At 39.5% G+C, this 7,094-nt stretch overlaps 1 pseudogene; it reads right to left on the bottom strand.

Annotated features, from left to right (window-relative positions):
- Positions 1-3,101: 3,101 nt before the first annotated feature.
- LOC125112949 (PDZ domain-containing protein 8-like) lies at positions 3,102-6,526 on the bottom strand (annotated as a pseudogene).
- Between the last annotated feature and the right edge of the window lie 568 nt (positions 6,527-7,094).

Raw genomic sequence — 7,094 nt, 5'->3', positions numbered from 1 at the left:
CCTACTTAAACATTTTTAAAAGGTCAAAGAAGAGGAACACGCCTAGACATTCTATGTTGCCACCATCACTCTAATTCTAAAACCAGACAAAGATACCATCAAAGAAGAAAACTATCAGCCAATATCTTTGATGAATATAGATGCAAAAATTCTCAACAAAAGTTTAGCAAACCGAATCCAACAACATATCAAAAAGAATGTACAACAGGACCAAGTGGGATTCATCCCAAGTGCACAAGGATGTTTCCATATACACAAATCAATCAACCCCATACACCACATTAACAAAAATAAAAAGTCAAAAATCACATGATCATCTCAATAGATGCAGTAAAAGCATTTGACAAAGTCCAACATCCATTCATGATCAAAACTCTTGACAAAGTTTGTATAGAGGGAATGTACCTTAACACAAGAGAAGCCACTTATGACAAACCCACAGCAAATTTAATACTAAATAGGGAAAAGCTGAAAGCCTCCCCACTAAAATCTTGAACAAGACAAGGAGGCCCACTCTTCCCACTGTTATTCAACATAGTATTGTAATTCTTTGCAATAGCAATTAGACATACAAAGGATATAAAAGGCATCCCAATAGGAAGAGAAGCGGTACAACAGTCACTATATGCAGATTACATAATACTATATACATGAAATCCTAAGGACTCAACCCAAAAACTCCTTGAGATGATCAACAAATTTAGCAAAGTATCAGGATATGAGATTAACATTAATAAATGTGTGGCTTTTCTATATACTAACAGTGAAATATTAGAAAAAGAATAAAAAATACAATACCTTTTAAAACTGAAAAACAAAAAATCAAATATCTGGAAATAATTCTGACCAAATTGAGGGGAATGGAAACTGCTAAAACCACTATGGAGAACTATAAAACATTAACCATGGAAATTAATGAAGATGCAAAGAAATGTGAATATATCCCATGATCCCGGGTTAAATATAATAATGTTGTAAAAATGGCCATCCTGCCTGAAGCAATGTACAGTTTCAATGCAACCCCTATCAAATTACTCATGACATTTTTCAAAGATCTAGAACAAACAATCCAAAAATTTATATGGAACCACTAAAGACACAGAATTGCCAAAGCAATCCTGAGGAACTAAAACTAAGAAGGAGGCATAACCCTCCCAGACTTCAGGCAATATTACAAAGCCACAGTCATCAAGACAGTGTGGTACTGGTACCAAAACAGACAGACCAATGGAACAGAATAGAGAACATAGAAATAAACCCAGACACCTATGATCAATTAATCTTTGACAAAGGAGGCAAGAACATAAAACAGTAAAAAGACAGTCTTTTTTCAACACATATTGCTGGGAAACCTGGACAGCAGCATGCAAATCAATGAAACTAGAACACACACTCATGCCATGCACAAAAATAAACTCCAAATGGCTGAAAGACCTAAATATAAGACAAGACACCATCACACTCCTGGAAGAGAACATAGGCAAAACGTTCTCTGACATCAACCTTACTAATGTATTCTCAGGTCAGTCTCCCAAAACAACAGAAATAAGAGCACAAATAAACCAATGGGACCTAATCAAACTAACAAGCTTTTTCACAGCAAAGGAAACCAAAACGAAAACAAAAAGACACCTTACAGAATGGGTGAAATGTGTTTCAAACACTTCCACTCACAAGGGCTTAATCTCTAAAATATACAAACAACATACACCTCAACCACAAAAAAGCCAACAACACCATGGGAAATGGCCAAAAGACCCGACTAGACATTTCTCCAAACAGGATATACTGATGGCCAACAAGCACATGCAAAAATGCTCAACATCCCTGATTATTAGAGAAATGCAAATCAGAACTACCATGAGATACCACCTCCCACCAGTCAAAATGGCCATCATTAATAAGGCCACAAATAACAAATGCTGGAGAGCGTGTGCAGAAAAGGGAACCCTCCTGTACTGTTGGTGGGAATGTAAGCTGGTACAACCACTATGGAGAACAGTATGGAGGTACCTTATAAATCTATCCTTAGAATTACCAAGTGACCCAGAAATCCCACTCTTGGTCGTATATCCAGACATAAGTTTCCTTGAAAAAGACACATACACCCACATGTCCATTGCAACAATATTTGCAATAGCTATGACATACAAACAACCCAAATGTCACTCGACAGATGCTTTGATTAGGAAAAGTGGTATATCTACACAATGGAATACTAATCAGCCATAAGAAATAATGCCCTTTGCATCAACATGGATTTAACTAGAGACTCTCATACTGAGTGAAGCAAGTCAGAAAGTGAAAGACAAAAACCATATGATACCACTTATATCTGGAATCTACTATATAGCACAAATGAATATTTCCACCAAAAAGAAAATCATCGACTTGGAGAATAGACTTTTCATTGAGAGGGGCCAGTGACATTGGGATTGATTGGGAACTTGGGTCTAATAGGTTCATACTATTGACTTTGGAATGGATAAAAAACAAGATCCTTCTGTGTAGCACTGGAAACTATCTAGTCACTTATGATGGAACATGATAATATGAGAAAAACAATCTATGCATGTGTGCGTAACTGGGTCCCATGCTCTGCAGGAGAAAATTGACAGAACTTTATAAACCATCTATATTGAGAAAAATAGAAATCATTATAGCAAAAAAAAAACATATCCTCAATGATTGCTGTTGTCAGTTTGAGCATGTGTCAAATTTACTTTTATAATTTTATCAAAATTAAAATATTAAGAATCTAGACAGTATACCATTTAACAATAATCCAAAAAATAGGAATAATAAGAAAATAGAGACATCTCACATAAGTACCAAGAGTTATCTTACATAATTAGACAAAGTTAAATATAAATTAGTAAAAGTAAATTCCCGTAAAAACCCTGAAGGCATAGCTACAAATCCAATCTGAAAAACTAATTTAGGGAGGCAGTCATGTTTTTTCTGGAAAACAACTTTTTCTACTCTAGTTCTTGCACACAAAAAAATCTATGGCGAGGCAGGCCAAAGTTTATCATAAGAGGGTTTAAATGTGTTATACCTGTGGTACTTTAAATTCAACTTTTCCTCAATCACTTGAAAAGTTAAACGAACTTAAAGAGAGTCAGTTGGCCAAATAAGTCATCTGATATGCTACTGAATGCTGAGAGTCTATTAGTTGGGTTGCTTCACTATAAAGGCCTTCTTCTGTATCATCTGTGTACTTGAGTATTTTTTTGGAGTGCAGACAGAAATTCCAAAGTATCAATATTCTTCAATGCCTGCTCTGTAGTGGATCATAAGAAGTGTTAGAGCTTGTAGTCCTTCACCTTATTTAGTTAAACCAGCAGAAATAATTGACTTTGTCCTTCAAATCAGTTGTCTCTTTTTCTTCTCTAACAAGGAAATTATTATATTCAAATTCCTGATCAATTTCATTCCCCAGATTTCTAGCAGGAACTCTAGGTTCTGGAACCTTTCCTTTGTAGTCAAGGCCCTGTACAGATCATGAAAATATTTCTTTAACTGGAATGAAAACATTATCATCCAGGCTACCCTCCTTTCTAACCAACTTTATTCCTGTGTTGTTGCCATGTTTAGAGGGACTGTTTGGACCACATCCCTCTGTGCCACTGCCTTTGTTGCCTTAGGTGTTGGGTGTGTGTTTTGATGAATGTTCAACTAGATCAGTTGCTGGCTCAGAAAGGTGAGTTTTAGAGACTTTATGCAGATTTAACAAATGAGAGCTCATATTGATAATATGTCTTATTAAACCTATTGTTCTGTTGACTTATTTGCCAGCTTCAGCATCAACATGAGGGGGCAAGCCTAAGAGGGTTTCTTGTCCTTCATGCCTAAGGTTTTTCAGGGCCCTGTCTATCTGCTGATAAGTTGCTCCATGAAGAGGAGTCACAGCTAGACAGTTTTTCTGACATTTTCAATGGCAAACATAAGCACATAACATACACTGGGAAACAGTTTTAGCCCCAATTTTTTTCTTAAAATAATCACACCAAGTTTGGTTCTGGAACTGAGTATCTTGTAAACTATGTTTATTTTCTGTTAAATCATCTGTCCAACAAAATGCTCCTCTTTAGTAAGGACCGAAAGCTCTTCTATCAAATGAAGTTCTTTTCTTTCTCTAAGTTAGTAACTACATGGTTCTCTGGCTCTCCATCTTTCAAAAATTTGAAGTGAACAGTAGTAACACCGAAGCAAAATTTGTCATTGAACCACTTGTGCATACTCAGATTGTGGAGTGTGGTTCTTGTGACCAAGACTTTAGGTGATGGGGCTTCCAGTCTGAATTTGGAATATCATTCCATGTTCCATGTGGCTAAGCATCTGAAAACTACCTCTTCAAGTTTTAGGCTAACATGCCCTAAACAGATGAGACCCCCTAATCTGAAAGGATCCCTTCACAACAGTGTGAAGTTCAAGTATTTATGGAAGGCTTCTATGCAAAGAAACAGCTTCCTCTAATTCTTGTCCTTTTTCCCAGCTTATTTTGATGAGGAATTTCTGGTGATTCTTACTTTTGAGGGTCATTTGAACTGTCCTTAGGAGGGCATGAACTTTCTTAAGTCAAATCTTTCACCACTTCCTGCTTTGGTTAAAAACGTTTAGCTACAGCTTCTTCTTCAATATGATACAGATTTTTCCTTGCTTTTCAGCAGGTTTATCTGCAGTAGCACCTTCTCTGGTTTTTCAACAGGAATATCTGATTCTTCCTGATTTGTGGCTTCAGAATAAGGCAAAGGAATTTTTACTTGCAGTCATGGTGGCACAGGTGGTTTGAAAGTGGATCCTTGGGAGGATTTTGACATTTGTGCTGGTTCTGTTATCTCAGATTTCAGGGCTAAGGATTTATGTCCTTCTTTGGATGGACGTTTTGCTGGTGGTGAGTGACCTCATACAGCTAATTTTTGGTTTAAAACTGGTGAAATAGTTCCAAGATGTTTAATAAAAAGTGTTGTCAGAATATGTTTGGAATGGTGACTTCATGACTATGCCTCATCTTTGACCTCAGTTTATGCTCTGACATCACTCTCAAGCCTTCAATTTCAGAATCCAGGTCTCTATTTTCATCATCTATTGACAACCCAGTTGTTTCCTCTTCATAGTTTGCCTGACATGAGCTTCACAGTGTTTCCTTCCAACTGTCCAAAATTATCTCGCTGCAGCATACTCTGATTGCCCTGGCCAATACACCAGGAATTGGTTGCCAGCCTGCTTGATAAACTTCAATACTTGCAGTGTATATGTGATTTTCACACTTTCAATAGCAATCAGTCAATCTCCTCTCTGAAGATCTGCAATTTCAGCATGTGAGTTTGGGGCCACCATGTAAATTATGAGGTACCCAGCATACCTGTCAGTTGACTGGACCAGAGGAAGTGTAAGTCCAAAACTTTGGAAATTTCCCTTTATTAATTCAACCATCTTAATAGAACTCCTTTGTTTTTCTTCCCAAACCCCACTGCTCAGCTCAGGTGTGCAATGAATATTTGCCTCTCTATCATAGGATCCAAAAATATGTAACCTGCTATATTCTAACACCGTAATTTTAAGGTGGCCTTAAGTAAGTGTCCCTTGTTGTATATGGTTATGCCTTCTTCATTTTCTTAAAATCCTTGCAAGGCTTGGAATGGGAAAAATGGCTTAAAATTAATCTTGTAGCTTGGGAGGGTGTACTTGCACTTGATGATTTTCTTGCACTGGTAGATGATGATGGAGGTGAGCTGGGAAATGGGCCACCTTTCAAACTGGGAGCACACCTCAAATTTGATCAGTGGGTCCTCCACAAAGGAGAAGAACCAGTGGGTGATGGGCATTCTGGTGAGGACAAAACACAGCCTCCCCATCACCCCAGACAGCTTGAGGAAGAGGTAGGTGGACTTGCCAAAGACCAGGTCCACATTGATGGCCAAGTGGAAGCCCACATTGTACTCCAACTCTGACTGCAAGGCCAGCTCCTCAGGGGATGTGTCAGCCAGTGCTCCCCCTCAGGGCCATCAGGCTCCCAAGTGGCTGAGGGCACCACTGGCTGGAGAAGACAGATGGTCTTGTTGAAGGGCATAGTCTTGCCGAGGAACACATTCTTCAGGCTCAGCCCCTCCAGCAGTCAACCATGTGCTTGGTCTGCAGAAGCTCCTCAAACTCCACCTGGATTTTCTTGGTGACCCAGCAGTGGTCCAGCACTGTGTCCCACAGCTCTGGGAACAGGAACAGGATGGTGACATTGAGGAAGAAGCAGTTCTCTGACGTCTGTGGTACAAGGGTCTCAGGGCTCAGGGTCACACCATGATCACAGGCAGCTGGAGGTTCTCCTAAGTACCCCTGCCACCATAAACATACTCCCACAGGGCCAGGCCCAGGACCTGCTTGATGTAGCACAAGCCCTCAGCCACGCTGGTAACCTCCTCAGGCAGTGGCTTGGGTTGTTTGTGGTAAAGAAGCAGGAACTAGGTGAGGAGCTTGAGGAAGGAGACAAACACACTGATACCAGGATTATGAGCAGCAGCCCCATCCCACCACCACTTCTGCCTGGGGCTCCAGGGCCCTTGCCCTGCACCCACTGCACCTCTTTATTCTTGCTTCCCTCCCCACTGCCACCATCTTGAGGACATGGGAAGAGGAGTGGGGAGAGCAGCTCTGTCAGCCTCATCTGGTGGCTCCAGCCCACTTGAAGCAGTGCCCAAGCCTGTGTCAGCCCACTCTTCCTCAGACACTTTCAAAGGGGGCCGGTAAGATGGAGGTGATGGGGGTGGGAGGGGGAAAAATAGCACCCTCCTCTGACCAATGCAGTACATTAAGGACAATTGCCTTTTAGAAGATTTCAAATCATATACTTTGTGATCATAAGCTATAAGGATACTGTACCCTCCATTGTCAAGTTTTCATACTAATATTGGGAATTCCTTTTATCTGACAAATGAGTAAGTTGATTTGTTTATATTTAATAAACATTTTAATTCTAAAATAGTATTTCCTTTAAGAACCCCCAGATAAGAAAAGTACAGAGCCTAAGTGTTTTTTGGCTATTAGATTACTATATACTATAGTGCTTTGATTTTCTTCACTCTAGGCTCTGTTTT

Source organism: Phacochoerus africanus, chromosome 12 (genome assembly GCF_016906955.1).
Source record: "Phacochoerus africanus isolate WHEZ1 chromosome 12, ROS_Pafr_v1, whole genome shotgun sequence".
Taxonomy (NCBI): Eukaryota; Metazoa; Chordata; class Mammalia; order Artiodactyla; family Suidae; genus Phacochoerus; species Phacochoerus africanus.
This window is presented reverse-complemented; position numbering and strand designations above follow the sequence as displayed.